Source organism: Heloderma suspectum, chromosome 1 (genome assembly GCF_057233095.1).
Source record: "Heloderma suspectum isolate Gila_16-S chromosome 1, 16-S_ref, whole genome shotgun sequence".
Taxonomy (NCBI): domain Eukaryota; kingdom Metazoa; phylum Chordata; class Lepidosauria; order Squamata; family Helodermatidae; genus Heloderma; species Heloderma suspectum.
In genome coordinates, this window is record NC_139458.1 from 138441794 (window position 1) to 138458053 (window position 16260).

The 16260-nt window shown below is 48.6% G+C and overlaps 1 non-coding gene across 1 annotated transcript; it reads left to right on the plus strand.

The window, feature by feature from the left end:
• The first annotated feature begins 9836 nt into the window (after positions 1–9836).
• On the plus strand, positions 9837–10062 carry LOC146358045 (small nucleolar RNA U3). Its single transcript, XR_014787042.1, has one exon. It is a non-coding gene; the product is annotated as a small nucleolar RNA U3 (small nucleolar RNA).
• Positions 10063–16260: the final 6198 nt, after the last annotated feature.

A 16260-nucleotide genomic window follows, 5' to 3' on the forward strand; every position in this document is an offset into this window, starting at 1 on the left:
TGATATCATGAATGACCATTCAGATGTATACATTTTTGCATGAGTTGGCGAGAGAGGAGAATTTGCATCCTTTTATTATGCTGGAAGAGTAGCTGTAACAACACAGGGTGCAATCCTAGGTTTGCAAGGGAATAGGTCCCATTTAAACCAGTGGGACTCTCCTTCAGAGTAAATGTGTTTGATTGCTTAATGCTGGGGTGCGGTGCAGAACCTCTTTCAGCCTGAGGATGGAATTTAGTTTTGGAGAGGCTCTCAGGTGGGCTGCATTCCAGTGCTGGGTTCTGCTGAAGGCAAAAGGGGCAGAACAAAAGGAATGGGGCCACAATACAAAAAACACTAGCATATTTTACTTTAAACTGCCAGTAACCAAGGGCTTTTCTACATGAAGCTGTTAATCTGTTGCATCTACTTTTGGTTTTGTCACAGAACTGAGATCTGAGTACTACACGAAGTGCATTTCCTTTCCTGCTTTTCCACTACATAACCTCTAGGTGGCACTGTGCTCTAGCAGAATAGTGTAAATACACAGGAAGAAACAGTTTTCTTTCTGCCATCAGAAATAATACCCCGTTTTCTGTATTCAAAAAAACTTGTTGAGAGTGCTGTTTACAAACAGAAGCAAAACTGGAGGGTCTGCATGTCATTTAAAGAACCTGTAAACAACTGTGAATAGGGAAAGGTGAGCACATGATAAATGCCTTGTGTAGAAAAGCTCTAAACCTTAGGAGAGGCATTTCAACCTTTTAGACTGGGGGGAGGGGAGTGAACAAAAGCCAGGAAACCACCAAAAGATTGGTGGTTGGAGGAAAGGGATGGGGCCAAGAGAAGGGGGTATGGCCATCTGGGGAATCCTGGAAGGCCAGACTGGGACTACAAGAGGGCCGGATTTGGCCCCCAGGCCTGAGGTTCTGCACCCCTGGGTTAATGGCTCATAGCCCAAAAGTAAGGCTATGAACTTTGCAGAAATCATTTAACAATCTGGTCAAGCGTGGTTTTGGTTTTAATTTTTGTGAACCACCCAGAGAGCTTTGGCTATTAGCGGTATAGAAATGAAATAAATATAAATAAATAAATAAATAAGCTAGTTGTGTGACTGCCTGATCCTCTGCATGTTTACTTGAAAGCAGTTTCCATTCTTTTGATAGGACAGTCATAGGGAAGTGAGCCTCCCTTAAGTTAGAAAGTACTGGACAACAAGTCCCACCAAAACCAATGGAACAAATGGTTTGTCCTGACTGACCTCAGCAAGATGTGATTAATCTATCAAAGCTTTAATTGCCAATTAAAACTCTCTCCGACTACAAGGAGGAAGATTCCTGAGAGACCTGCTGCTGCTGTACAGGATTCACAGATGTGCTGGCTGACTCCTCTGCACCAGATGATTCAGAGAACTTCAAGATGGCTTTCTTGACAGTTTGCATCCTATTCTAGTAGACACGTTGCATCACAAGAGTGAGATCGGTATGTTTTCTTTACTTCTGTCAATATGAACCGCAGGGAACTGGAATTGACAGTGCTGGAGTCTGTTTTAGTGCTAGGTTGAAGTCAGTGCCAACATATATCTTAAAGCAGGGCAGGCTATTCCAGGATAGTGATGGAATTTGAATGTGTTCCACATTTGAAGCCATTTTGGCATGTTACTATAATAGGAAAGTTCTGTTTCCCCAAATTTGAGGAACACAATATTTTTAAATGACCTTTCCTTCTGGCAATGAGCAGTAGGCTTATTCAGTTTTTTATTTATTGTTTCATTGTTTGTATGTTTATGCTTTTAATGTATTGTACACCACCCAGAAAACTTGGCTTATGGGGTGGTATAAAAGTATAATGAATGAATGAATATATGTATGTTTTGAATCCTCAGAAAATGCATCTTCATTGAGATTTTTGCACTATATAAACCTACACACATCTACATGGATTGCACTCTAAAAGCCACATAGCGAATAACATTTTCTTAAAAGCTGGTTGACAACTTTAAGAGAAAGTTTCCCCAGTAACACTGGAAATTATTACTAATCTGATTTTTTTGAAGTGCTTGAGAAGATAGCTATGGAGGCTTCAGAGCAGAGTGAATGGATTCCAACCGGAACAGCTTCTCTGCTAAAGTAAGCATGCCCAGGGTGCCCCGCTTTACGAGGCGATGTAGCTCTGTTGTAGTTGATGTCAACAGGTGAAGCCACAACCCCTCCAGCTCACAACCCTTTATGGACCTATAGTTGAAGAGAGAGGGAGAGAGGGAGAGAGAGAGGAGGAGGAGGAAATAGTAAGAATAGGGACAACATCAACACAATGATTCACATTAAAGCATATATCCTGCCACATCACTCCAATATGGGTTCCCACCATATGCTGGAGAAGTCATCAAGACCTTTGGACACACTGAACATTGTTCCCAGTTGCTAAGGAAGCCGTACCTTCCATATTTCAGTGGGCAAGTTGGGGCCCTAACCTGTTTTCTTACATGTTGTGTAGATCCACAGAGCAGTGCCATAGGTCAGGGATGTGGAACACTGTGTGGCCGTCCAGATGTTGGAGTGCAGCTCCCAGCATCCCTCACCATTGGCTATGCTGGCTAAGGCTGATGGGAGTCCCAGTCCACCAATATCTGGAGGGCCTCAGGTCCCCATACAGGCCAAGCTCTAGGCAGCCAGGATCAGGAAAATGAAATATGCTGCCTGAAGACTATGCTGAATCTCAGAAGGGGCCAAAGCTGATGTGGGAGAAAATAGAGGAAGTCAGGTTTAATCATCCTCATCCTCAGCATCATGTTTCTTCTCCTCCTCCTCCTCCTCCATCATAGACCTCCCCATCCCCACCAAGATGGGACATTTCAGACTGGGGTTTTTAGACAACACTCATCCCTCCCCCCAGCATGCAAAAAAGTTACAGTTGCCACGCCAAGTACTCAGAAGTTGCCCTGGAAGCTCTGCTGGAGGGCAAAATAGACATCTTTTAAATAACAAAGAAGAGTCAGGCTGCCATGCCATTTTTAACATTTGGATTCTGGAGCTGCTGTGAGTTTTGTTCCTTGATGTATCTTTGCTGCTTTTGATTTTATGCTTCTTTTCTATAGCCTTTTTTTAAAGTAAGGTGTCTGGAGAACTTTACTATGGAACAGGGCAGCATAAATATCATAAATAAATAAACCTGCAGATATTTAGTCCTGTTCCAGCCCTTTCCCTTGCAACTTGAAAAAGACCTATGGATCAGCAGGTTTCTTGTTGTTGTTGTTCAGTCATTCAGTTGTGTCCGACTCTTCGTGACCCCATGGACCATAGCACGCCAGGCCTTCCTGTCCTCCGCTCTCTCCCAGAGCGTGCTCAGGTTCATATTCATTGAATCGGTGATGCTATCTAGCCATCTCATCCTCTGCCGTCCCCTTCTGCTTTTGCCTTCAGTCTTTCCCAGCATCAGGGTCTTTTCCAGAGAGTTTTCTCTTCGCATTAGGTGGCCAAAATATTTGAGCTTCAGCTACACTATCTGTCCTTCCAATGAGCACTCAGGGTTGATTTCCTTTAGGATGGACTGATTTGACCTCCTTGCAGTCCAGGGGACTCGTAAGAGTCTTCTCCAGCACCACAGTTCGAAAGCATCGATTCTTCAGCGCTCAGCCTTCCTTATAGTCCAGCTCTCACAGCCATACATTACTACTGGGAAAACCATAGCTTTGATTAGACGCACCTTTGTTGGCAAGGTGATGTCTCTGCTTCTTACTATGCTGTCTAGGTTTGCCATAGCTTTCCTCTCAAGGAGCAAGCGACTTTTAATTTCATGGCTACAGTCACCGTCTGCGGTGATCTTGGAGCCCAAGAAATTAAAATCTGTCACTGCTTCCATTTCTTCCCCTTCTATATGCCAGGAAGTGATAGGGCCAGATGCCATGATCTTCGTTTTTTTAATGTTGAGTTTCAAACCAGCTTTTGCACTCTCCTCTTTCACCCTCAACAAGAGGCTCTTGAGATCCTCTTCACTTTCTGCCATTAGGGTGGTATCGTCTGCATATCGGAGGTTGTTGATAATTCTCCCAGCAATCTTAATTCCGACCTCTGATTCATCCAACCCGGCATTTCTCATGATGTACTCTGCATATAAGTTAAATAAGCAGGGTGACAATATGCAGCCTTGTCGTACTCCTTTCCCAATTTTGAACCACTCGGTTGTTCCATGTCCGGTTCTTACTGTTGCTTCTTGACCCTCCTACAGGTTTCTCAGGTGACAGGTAAGGTGGTCTGGTACTCCCATCACTTTAAGAATTTGCCACAGTTTGTTGTGATCCGCACAATCAAAGGCTTTAGCATAGTCAATGAAGCAGAAATAGATGTTTTTCTGGAATTCTCTTGCTTCCTCCATGATGCAGCGAATGTTGGCGATTTGATCTCTAGTTCCTCTGCCTCTTCGAAACCCAGCTTGTACTTCCGGTAGTTCTCGGTTCGCATACTGCTGAAGCCTAGCTTGTAGGATTTTGAGCATCACCTTGCTGGCATGTGAAATGAGCGCAATTGTGCGGTAGTTTGAACACTCTTTGGCATTGCCCTTCTTTGGAATTGGAATGTAAACTGACCTTTTCCAGTCTTGCGGCCATTGCTGAGTGTTCCAAATTTGTTGGCATACTGAATGCAGCACTTTAACAGCATCATCTTTTAGGATTTTAAATAGCTCAGCTGGAATACTGTCATCTTTGCTAGCTTTGTTGTTACTAATGCTTCCTAAGGCCCACTTGACTTCACTCTCGAGGATGTCCGGCTCAAGTTCAGTGACCGCACTATCATGGCTATCAAGGACATTACTATCATGGCTATCAAGGACATTAAGATCTTTCCTGTATAGTTCTTCTGTGTATTCTTGCCACCTCTTCTTAATCTCATCTGCTTCTGTGAGGTCCCTGCCTTCTTTGTCCTTTATCATGCTCGTCTTTGCACAAAACGTTCCCTTGAGATCTCCAATTTTCTTGAAGAGATCTCTAGTCTTTCCCATTCTGTTGTTTTCTTCGATTTCCTTGCATTGTTCATTTAAGAAGGCCTTCTTGTCTCTCCTTGCTATTCTCTGGAACTCTGCATTCAGTTGGATATATCTTCCCCTTTCTCTCTTGCTTTTTGCTTCCCTTCTTTCCTCAGCTACTTGTAAAGCCTCATCAGACAGCCACTTGGCTTTCTTGCATTTCTTTTTCTTTGGGATGGATTTCGTTGCTGCCTCCTGAACAATGTTACGGATCTCCGTCCATAGTTCCTCAGGCACTCTGTCTATCAGGTCTAATCCCTGAAATCTATTCCTCACCTCCACTGTATATTCATCAGGGATATGATTTAGGTCATACCTGAACGGTTTAGTGGTTTTCCCGACGTTCTTCAATTTCAGCCGAAATTTTGCAAGAAGCAGCTCATGATCTGAGCCACAGTCAGCGCCAGGTCTTGTTTTGACTGACTGTATGGAGCTTCTCCATCTTTGGCTGCAAAGGACATAATCAATCTGATTTCGATATTGACCATCTGGTGATGTCCACGTGTAGAGTCGTCTCTTGTGCTGTTGGAAAAGAGTGTTTGCTATGATCAGCGTGTTCTTTTGGCAAAACTCTATTAGCTTTTGTCCTGCTTCATTTTGTACACCAAGGCCATGCCTGCCTGTTATCCCGGTGATTTCTTGATTTCCTACTTTACCATTCCAATCCCCTATGATGAAGAGGACATCTTTTTTTGGTGTTAGTTCTAGAAGGTGTTGGAGGTCTTCATAGAACCGATCAGCCTCAGCTTCTTCGGCATCAGTGGTTGGGGCATAGACTTGAATTACTGTGATGTTGAATGGTTTGCCTTGGATTCGTACTGAGATCATTCTGTCATTTTTGAGATTGTACCCCAGTACTGCTTTTCCCACCCTTTTGTTGACTATGAGTGCTACTCCATTTCTTCTAAGGGATTCTTGCCCACAGTAGTAGATATGATGGTCACCTGAATTAAATTTGCCCATGCTTGTCCATTTTAGTTCGCTGATTCCCAAGATGTCGATGTGCAATCTTGCCATCTCATGTTTGACCACCTCCAGCTTACCTTGATTCATTGATCTGACATTCCAGGTTCCTAAACAATATTGTTCAGCATCGGATTTTCTTTTCACCACCAGACACATCCACAGCTGAGTGTCCTTTCGGCTTTGGCCCAGCCGCTTCACTCTTTCTGGTGCTACTTGGAAATACCCTCTGCTCTTCCCCAGTAGCATATTGGGCACCTTCCGACCTGAGGGGCTCATCTTCCGGCGTCATCTCTTTTAGCCTTGTGATACGTTCCATGGGGTTTTCAGCAGGTTTCTAGCCCTCATCAATACTGAGAGAAAGACATTACTTGCTGAGGACTTGAGAGCTGGTTCCAAGTTGAGTGGACAGAAGTAAAAAAAGGAGGGTATCCTGCACCTTTAGTACTTGTGTAGAAGAGGGAATGTAAAGGTGCAGGAGCCCTGTCCTCTTTTACATCTAGCTACACTAGTTTCCAGTGGAGGCTGGTGGCTCCTATGTCAATAGGGTAGTGAATCCACTCTGGGTTTCAGTCAGAACCAGTCAGAACTCCAAATGAGCTATTCTAGGCACTGAACTGATTTTGGGCTCAGCACCTTGGTTAGCTCCTTTAGAGTTCTGACTGGTTCTGATTGAAACCCAGAATGGGTTCGCAACCCCACTGAAATCGGAGCTGCCAGCCTCCACTGCTCAACACCGGGTCAGCCCATTCTCGCCCTTTGGGCTTCCTGAGCGGATCCCTCCCTGAGAAATCCCCCTTTCGTGGGGGACGTCGAGCAGCATCTGGAAAATGTGTGTGCGGGGGGGGGGGCAGAGAGCAGAGTGCCCGAGCCCTCTCCCGGCCGCGACAGGGGAGCCGAGCGCCTTCGGGCTCCCCTTTGACGGGGAGCTGCATTCCCTGAGGCGTGCTCGCGCGAAAAGCCTTCCCGGCTGCCCCCCGGAGAGGCTTCCGCGCTCGCCGCCGCCCCGCACGCTCCCGCGGGGCCGCAGGCGGGCTCAGCCTCCGCCAGCCAGCCTCCGTCCCAAGGCAGCCAGTTGCGGGCCGCACCCAGCCAGGTCCCTCCAGGGCGCCGGAGCCTCTCGCGGCAGGGCTGCCACGCGGGAGCAGGGGCACTTCGCCCGCGAGAGCGCTCTGCCGGGCAGCCCCCCGCCGCCCCGCCTCCCTTGCCGCCGGCCGTCCCCTCCGCGCGCCCTCTTCCCTCCCGGGGCAGCGGGCGGGCGGGCCTCCCCCTCCCCGCTGACGCCTCCGGGAGCAACGAGGCCAAGGCTCGCGCCCCGAGTCCCCGCACCCGCGCAGGCCCCCGCGGCTCCTCGCCGGGCTGAGCGCCAGCCCCCCGCGGAGCCGGGGCCGCCCTCCCGTCCGGCTTTGCTGCCGGATGCGGAGTCCGTCGCCCCGGGGCCCCTGCGGCCCCCGGCGCCTGCGGGCTGGCGGGAGCGGCCCTCGGGAAACGCGCGGGCGGGGAGTTCTCCGAAGCAGCGCAGGCCGGTGGCTCCGGCGTCCGCGGGGCTGCGGCTCCGCGCCGGGCTTCCGTCAGAGCTCTGAAGGCGCGGCCCCAGGCGCGGAACCGATCGGGGGGTGGGCTCAGCGCCTCGGGGAGCTCCTGTGGCGTCCTGGCTGGCGCCGGCTGAAACCCAGAGCGGGGCCCCAGCCCCGCTGGCATCGGAGCCGCCAGGCTCCACTGCTCGACGCCCGCCCGGCCCCTCGTCCTCCCCGGTCGTTGCCTTGCGGCGCTTGGCACCTTCCGCGGCGGATTCCTGAGGGGAGCGCCGCGGCCGGCGCCGCTCCGCCGCTCCGCCGGGCACTTGGGCGAGCCGCGCTCCGAGGCGGGCTGGGGGCAGAGGTCCCGTCGTGCCTCCGGCAGGGAGCGGAAAGGGAGCGGCGGGGCACTGCGAAGGCGCCCGCTCCGGCCGCACCGCGGTGCCCCCGCCGCGGCCAGGCGCCGCTTTGCTGCAGCTCCCGCCGGCTTCCCTGCGCCGCGCGTGCGGCGGGGGCGGGGGCGGGGTTGGGGCGCGCGACGGGGCCGGCTTTGCCTGTGAGCCGCCGCCGGCGCCGGCGCCGCATTTTCTCGGCAGCTTGCTTGACTCACGAGTCCGTCCCGCTGAATGCAAAGGGAACGAACTCGCCAAGTAGTCTGTGGAGATGGGACTGGAGCCCTGTGGGGCAGCCTCCCCCAACTTGGTGGCTCCGATGCCGGGGTGTGTGTGTGTGTGTGTGTGTGAGAGAGAGAGAGAGTGAGAGAGAGGCTCCGCTCCGGGTTTCAGTCAGAACTCGAAAGGAGCTATCCAAGGTGCTGGAACAACTTGGACAGCTCTTTTAGAGTTCTGGCTGAAATGCAGAGCAGATTCACTGCCCCACTGACATCGGAGCCACCAGCCTCCACTGCCTGGTGCCCTGCAGATGTGTTGGACAGCAACTCCCATCATTCTCAGCCAGCATGGCCAGTGGCAGGTGGGAGGTGTAGTCCAACACACCTGGAAGGCACCAGGCTGGGGAATTGCATGCGGCACGGCCATGCTTCCTAGGGAACACCAGCTTGGGGAAACCTGGTGTAGTGCAGCCCTGTGCATCCTTCCAAATCTAAGCCCCACTAAATTGGACTAAAGCCAGCCGGAGCACCTGTTCACATTTATTCTTATGAGGATGATACATCGACAGGTGTGTGTGAGTGTGTGATTTTAAATGCCTGCGCCCGATTAGGACCTTTGTTTGATTTGAAAGCCAAAGATTGCCTTTCACCTGCACTCTCCTATTGCTGTGCTATTAAACACCACAAATCTTGCAACACCTGTGCACGACAGGCAGAAATTCAACAGGTGCAGCATGGAGGTGCAGTGATGAGGGGTGGGTGGGAAAGATGTAGTCCCTGAATTTCTGCCTGCCATGCAGCTTGTAAATGCATAAATCCTTTTTCAGGGGAGAAATGGGAGCAATCCTTCCGATGGCCCCAGGTCTTCATGATCACCTGTGGCAAGATCACCACAGCCCACCATGGCTTCCCAGGGTCTGGGAAGGCAACGGCCCTGCCCTGCTGTTGCTTCACAGCAAGTGGTACCCATGACACTCTGGCACTGAACATGGAGGTTCCATATAGATATGGACAGGGAGATATGGATATGGGTAGGGAGAAAGCGGGTAGGGAGACATTTTTCTCCCTCTCTCATAATACTAGAAACTGATTGGTGGGAGATTCAGGACAGATAAAAGGAAGAACTTCTGCACGGAGCACATAGTTAAACTATGGAATTCACAACCACAACATGTAGTGATGGCCACCAATTTGAAGTAGATCATGGCTTCAGTGTGCCCACAGGCTGCAGGGAAGGGGTGTTGAGCCCCTTTCAGCCTGAGGCCCGACTTTGGTTTTGGAGAAGCTCTCAGAGGCCGCATTCCAGCAGTGGGCAGGGCTGAAGGCAAAAGGGGCAGAGCCAAAATACCAGCATATTTTATTTCAAAGCTCTTACTGCCCATGACTCATCTCTAGGAGAGGTATTTCACCTTTTAACTGGGGGTGGGGAGGAGAAGAACTGTGCAAAAGCACAAACCCATCAAATGATCAGTGGTTGGAGGAAAGGGGGCGGGACCAGGAGAAGGATCTTGTCTGATCTCAGAAGCTAAGCAGGGTCAGTCCTGGCTAGTACTCGGATGGGAAACTGCCTGGGAATCAGGCTTCCTGCACTGAGCAGGGGGTTGGACTCCATGGTCTTGTAGGCCCCTTCCAACCCTATCATTCTACGAAGGAGGCATGACCAGTTGCAGAACACAGAAGGGCCAGAGTTGGCTCACAGGCCAGAGCTTCAACACCCCTCTTGTAGGGAGTGATGCCTGAAAGAATAGTCTATACTTTCAGGGATCATTGCTATACTGTCAGACTACAGAGGTGCACTCAAAAGTGGTTGGATGAGCAAACCATGAAGAGAAGTCAAGGGGCAGAATCCAACTCTAGCCCTACTTAGAGGAGACCCAATTAAATAAATGGGACTTCAGTTACTCATGACTAACTTAAGACCTATTCATTTCAGTCTAAGTAGGACTTTAGTTGGATTCTACCCAAAGTGTTCTCTTCCTTGTGTAGCGAGTGAGCGGTGCTACATTTATGCAGCTCCTCTTTACTGCTGATGACTTTTCGGCCTTCCTTTTCCAAGGGAATTGGAGTGGGAGAACACACAAGAGAGTAGGGAGGGATACGACATGGAGATGACATTGGGAGAGCTGTCAGCAGAAACCAGGAAAGCCTGGGGATGTTTTGCACTGGCGCTGATTCCTGCCTGTCCCACTGTGTGTCACTTGCAACACACAGATACAGCCCCATGTCACTAGGCTGCGGACCTCCAAGCTACAGGCTCATTTTCTTTTCCCTGTCCAATCATTCCCCTCTCAGCTGGTCAGTCAGATTATGGTTGAGTTTATCCATGTTCAGCTTCTCAGAGTAATGGTATCAGGTCCCAAGGCATTGCAGCTCTACCTTCCCAGGCAGCTGGCAATACCAGAAGAAATGGTAGTTTAAGCTGTCTGAAAGAGAGCAGCTGAATGTCAGATTCTGCTCTTGCTGGAAGCCAGCAAATGGTGGCCACTGTGTGACGGTCATGGTGGAGCCACAGGCCAATAAAGCAGAGGGGAGGAAAACAGCAAAGTCAGCTGGAAATGCTGAGGAAATCCCTAGGGACTGTGGATTAGTAAGGAGATCAAGGAGAGAGGACACCAGTCACACAGGAGGAAATAGGGGTATCTAAGGAGGACAACGGCCCAGAGCCCTACCACCAACCTCCTGAGAATTGTGCCCTGTTCATATCCAATCACTTACCACACCAGAAGGCAGGGAGGGCTGGGAGGCTGGAGAGCTCAAAGACCCCATAGATGGGCTGAATGGGTGTTGAAGCTATGCCAGCCTGTTGGGGATACAGCAACTGGAAATAAACTGAAAGCTGCTAGATTTCCTTCAATGTGTACGCAAGACAGATGCAGGTGTTGCTGACGGGTGGAGGAGGAGACAGGATGTGTTACCCACACTGAGGCAAGTAGCAGACTGGATGAGCCCCAGCAAGAACACTAGAGCAGAGCCTGCACAGAGATGGGAGTCTAGTGGATTGACTCTCCACATTGCTTTGGCTCTCTTTCTTGTGGTGGGTTTCTAGCTCTTCCAAAAGAGGCTGTTGGAAACTGGCTGGTTGGCTGAACCTGATTCCTTTGCTACACCTAGGCCTGGTTGTTATGGGTTGAGTATAGGCTGCGTGTGGGTTGTCACTGAACCATGGGTGGTTGTGTTGTGTGAAACCAGCCATGCTAACAAACCATAGTTTGTTAACCATGAACAACCCATGAAGAACTCATGGTTTGTTGTTTGGTTATGAACTGTGGGTTGTTTGTCTTGTCATGTTGTATTAATCCACTCTCTGACAACCTGTACTCAATCCATACTCTGGGTTGTCTACATGTAAACCAGGTCATAGTTTCAAAGAAGATATATTCTCTGTGATTCCCCAAAGTCTTAGACCCCAGAGTGAGGGCTGCATGTATTCTGTGCTTTCATCACACAGTTATTTTCAGCAGATATATTTCTGGTCCTTGGGATTGCAAAGATAGGCTTCAAAATATGTGGGCAATTCCTGTGGGATCACAGAAGCTCCTGGGGAAGGGGATATGAATGAGACTTTCAGTAGCTGCAGCTTTAGTGCCCTGGATAGTTCTACAAAATCCTCCATGGCTGTCAGGGTTAAGCCCCTTGAGATACCTGATGGCTCTGATTCAGATTGCCCGGGCTGAGTCACTGCCTCCTGCCTCCAATGTGAGAACTCAAGTTTCCGAGGAGGATGATTTGAGAGATGCTAGGGAGCATTGCAAGTTGAAGCAGGAGTTAAGGACAGGGCTTAGACACTCCGCCAGGATAGCTACTGTACAGGAAGCCAATGCAGAAGAGAGCCGCCCTAAGGGAGGGGCATCACTGCAAAGCAATTTTGGCTGTGAGTGTTCACAGGCAAACTGTAAGCCACTTTACTACCCTCCGGATCATTGTCTCTAATTTGAGATCTTAGATTAGTTGTTCAGCACCTGAGGCAGACTGAGAGCTTATTTGAATCTGCATTGTAGAAAGGCTAGTCTTTAGCATAATAAAGTCATAATAGCTTGAAGCTTTGAATCTCTGTGGTGTTAATGGTGAAGGGGGAGGACAATAAATTCATGACAATGGCTAGCAAAAGCAGAATGAATTATACAAAATAAGTAAAGACATGAAAATATAGTTGATTTAAATAATCTATATAAGAATACGTTAGTATGATGCTTATTACTAGAGATCTACCAGACTGATTTTGCTCATAAAAAAACTGAAGCTTGAGCAATGCAGACATGCAGAAAATTCTGAAACTTTGAAAAAAAAATTGCTCCATGCCAAACAGTCTCTTATTGCTCTATGGTTCAGTGCCAGTTTATTTGCCCCGTGCCAAAAAGTGCCTGATATGACATAACATGTTTTCAACCCGAAACTTAAAGAAATGCTAAATGATCTTTTAAAAAAGAGCATACCAAACAGTGCCTAATCTGACATCAAGTGTTTTCAACATCCATTACCTGCATCTTCCAGCCTTCCTTTTTTCTGTTTCTGTTTGGGTTTCTTTTTATTCATTTTGCTTCACAGGCGGGGAGCTGCTCGGCCTCAGGGCAATTGCTAGGGGCAACAGCCACCCCCCCCTCCTGGATTAGATTGCTTTGAATGGGATCAATCAGAGAGCAAGGAGGGTGGGGCTGCTGCTGCTTGCCCTGTGGCAAAGGTGGTGTGTGTGTGTGTGTGTGTGTGTGTGTGATGGGGGGGTAGTGGCTGGGCGACACAGTAGGGGTGGGTGGGGTGCAAGACTGGTGCCAAATTGGATGGCTCTGGCTAAGGGTAGGAGAGAGAAAGGTGGTGTTTTTTTTTTTCTTCTCCCCCCCATTTCACCTTTTGTTTTTCAGGCGCAGTTGAAGGTGGCAGTGAAGCTTTGGGGGGGGGGGTGGACTTGGAACACCCCCTTTCCCTGCAACAGAGGAGGGAAGACCCTTTTTGTTATGCTGTAAGGAGGCTTCCCCTTCATGGATCACTGCCTTGTTGTGGCGAAGGGGCTTGCGTAACTCAGTGAAGCCATAAGCTATGCCGTGCAGGGCCACCCAAGACGGACAGGTCATGGCAGAGAGTTCTGACAAAATGTGGTCCACTGGAGAAGGAAATGGCAACCCACTCCAGTATTCTTGCCAAGAAAACCCCATGGAACGTATCACAAGGCTAAAAGAGATGACGCCGGAAGATGAGCCCCTCAGGTCGGAAGGTGTCCAATATGCTACTGGGGAAGAGCAGAGGGTATTTCCAAGTAGCGCCAGAAAGAGTGAAGCGGCTGGGCCAAACCCGAAAGGACACTCAGCTGTGGATGTGTCTGGTGGTGAAAAGAAAATCCGATGCTGTAAAGAACAATATTGTTTAGGAACCTGGAATGTCAGATCAATGAATCAAGGTAAGCTGGAGGTGGTCAAACATGAGATGGCAAGATTGAACATCGACATCTTGGGAATCAGCGAACTAAAATGGACAGGCATGGGCGAATTTAATTCAGGTGACCATCATATCTACTATTGTGGGCAAGAATCCCTTAGAAGAAATGGAGTAGCACTCATAGTCAACAAAAGGGTGGGAAAAGCAGTACTGGGGTACAATCTTAAAAATGATAGAATGATCTCAGTACGAATCCAAGGCAAACCATTCAACATCACAGTAATTCAAGTCTATGCCCCAACCACTGAGGCCGAAGAAGCTGAGGTTGATCGGTTCTATGAAGACCTCCAACACCTTCTAGAACTAACACCAAAAAAAGATGTCCTCTTCATCATAGGGGATTGGAATGGTAAAGTAGGAAATCAAGAAATCACCGGGATAACAGGCAGGCATGGCCTTGGTGTACAAAATGAAGCAGGACAAAAGTAATAGAGTTTTGCCAAGAGAACATGCTGATCATAGCAAACACTCTTTTCCAACAGCACAAGAGGCGACTCTACACATGGACGTCACCAGATGGTCAATATCGAAATCAGATTGATTATGTCCTTTGCAGCCAAAGATGGAGAAGCTCCATACAGTCAGTCAAAACAAGACCTGGAGCTGACTGTGCCTCAGATCATGAGCTGCTTCTTGCAAAATTTTGGCTGAAATTGAAGAACGTCGGGAAAACCACTAAACCATTCAGGTATGACCTAAATCATATCCCTGATGAATATACAGTGGAGGTGAGGAATAGATTTCAGGGATTAGACCTGATAGACAGAGTGCCTGAGGAACTATGGACGGAGATCCGTAACATTGTTCAGGAGGCAGCAACGAAATCCATCCCAAAGAAAAAGAAATGCAAGAAAGCAAAGTGGCTGTCTGAGGAGGCTTTACAAGTAGCTGAGGAAAGAAGGGAAGCGAAAAGCAAGGGAGAAAGGGGAAGATATACCCAACTGAACGCAGAGTTCCAGAGAATAGCAAGGAGAGACAAGAAGGCCTTCTTAAATGAACAATGCAAAGAAATGGAGGAAAACAACAGAATGGGAAAGACTAGAGATCTCTTCAAGAAAATTGGAGATCTCAAGGGAACGTTTTGTGCAAAGACGGGCATGATAAAGGACAAAGAAGGCAGGGACCTAACAGAAGCAGATGAGATTAAGAAGAGGTGGCAAGAATACACAGAAGAACTATACAGGAAAGGTCTGAATGTCCCTGATAGCCATGATAGTGCGGTCACTGAACTTGAGCCAGACATCCTAGAGAGTGAAGTCAAGTGGGCCTTAGGAAGCATTAGTAACAACAAAGCTGGCGGAGATGACAGTATTCCAGCCGAGCTATTTAAAATCCTAAAAGATGATGCTGTTAAAGTGCTGCATTCAATATGCCAACAAATCTGGAACACTCAACAGTGGCCACAAGACTGGAAAAGGTCAGTTTACATTCCAATTCCAAAGAAGGGCAACGCCAAAGAGTGTTCAAACTACCGCACAATTGCGCTCATTTCACATGCCAGCAAGGTGATGCTCAAAATCCTACAAGCTAGGCTTCAGCAGTATGCGAACCGAGAACTACCGGAAGTACAAGCTGGGTTTCGAAGAGGCAGAGGAACTAGAGATCAAATCGCCAACATTCGCTGCATCATGGAGAAAGCAAGAGAATTCCAGAAAAACGTCTATTTCTGCTTCATTGACTACGCTAAAGCCTTTGATTGTGTGGATCACAACAAACTGTGGCAAATTCTTAAAGTGATGGGAGTACCAGACCACCTTACCTGTCTCCTGAGAAACCTGTAGGAGGGTCAAGAAGCAACAGTAAGAACCAGACATGGAACAACCGATTGGTTCAAATTTGGGAAAGGAGTACGACAAGGCTGCATATTGTCACCCTGCTTATTTAACTTATATGCAGAGTACATCATGAGAAATGCCGGGTTGGATGAATCAGAGGTCGGAATTAAGATTGCTGGGAGAATTATCAACAACCTCCGATATGCAGACGATACCACCCTAATGGCAGAAAGCGAAGAGGATCTCAAGAGCCTCTTGTTGAGGGTGAAAGAGGAGAGTGCAAAAGCTGGTTTGAAACTCAACATTAAAAAAACGAAGATCATGGCATCTGGCCCCATCACTTCCTGGCATATACAAGGGGAAGAAATGGAAGCAGTGACAGATTTTACTTTCTTGGGCTCCAAGATCACCGCAGACGGTGACTGTAGCCATGAAATTAAAAGACGCTTGCTCCTTGGGAGGAAAGCTATGGCCAACCTAGACAGCATAGTAAGAAGCAGAGACATCACCTTGCCGACAAAGGTGCGTCTAATCAAAGCTATGGTTTTCCCAGTAGTAATGTATGGCTGTGAGAGCTGGACTATAAGGAAGGCTGAGTGCCGAAGAACTGATGCTTTCGAACTGTGGTGCTGGAGAAGACTCTTACGAGTCCCCTGGACTGCAAGGAGGTCACATCAGTCCATCCTAAAGGAAATCAACCCTGAGTGCTCATTGGAAGGACAGATAATGAAGCTGAAGCTCCAATATTTTGGCCACCTAATGCGAAGAGAAAACTCCCTGGAAAAGACCCTGATGCTGGGAAAGACTGAAGGCAAAAGGAGAAGGGGACGGCAGAGGATGAGATGGCTAGATAGCATCACCGATGCAATGAATATGAACTTGAGCACGCTCCGGGAGAGAGCGCAGGACAGGAAGGCCTGGCGTGCTATGGTCCATGGGGTCACGAAGAGTCGGACACGACTGAACA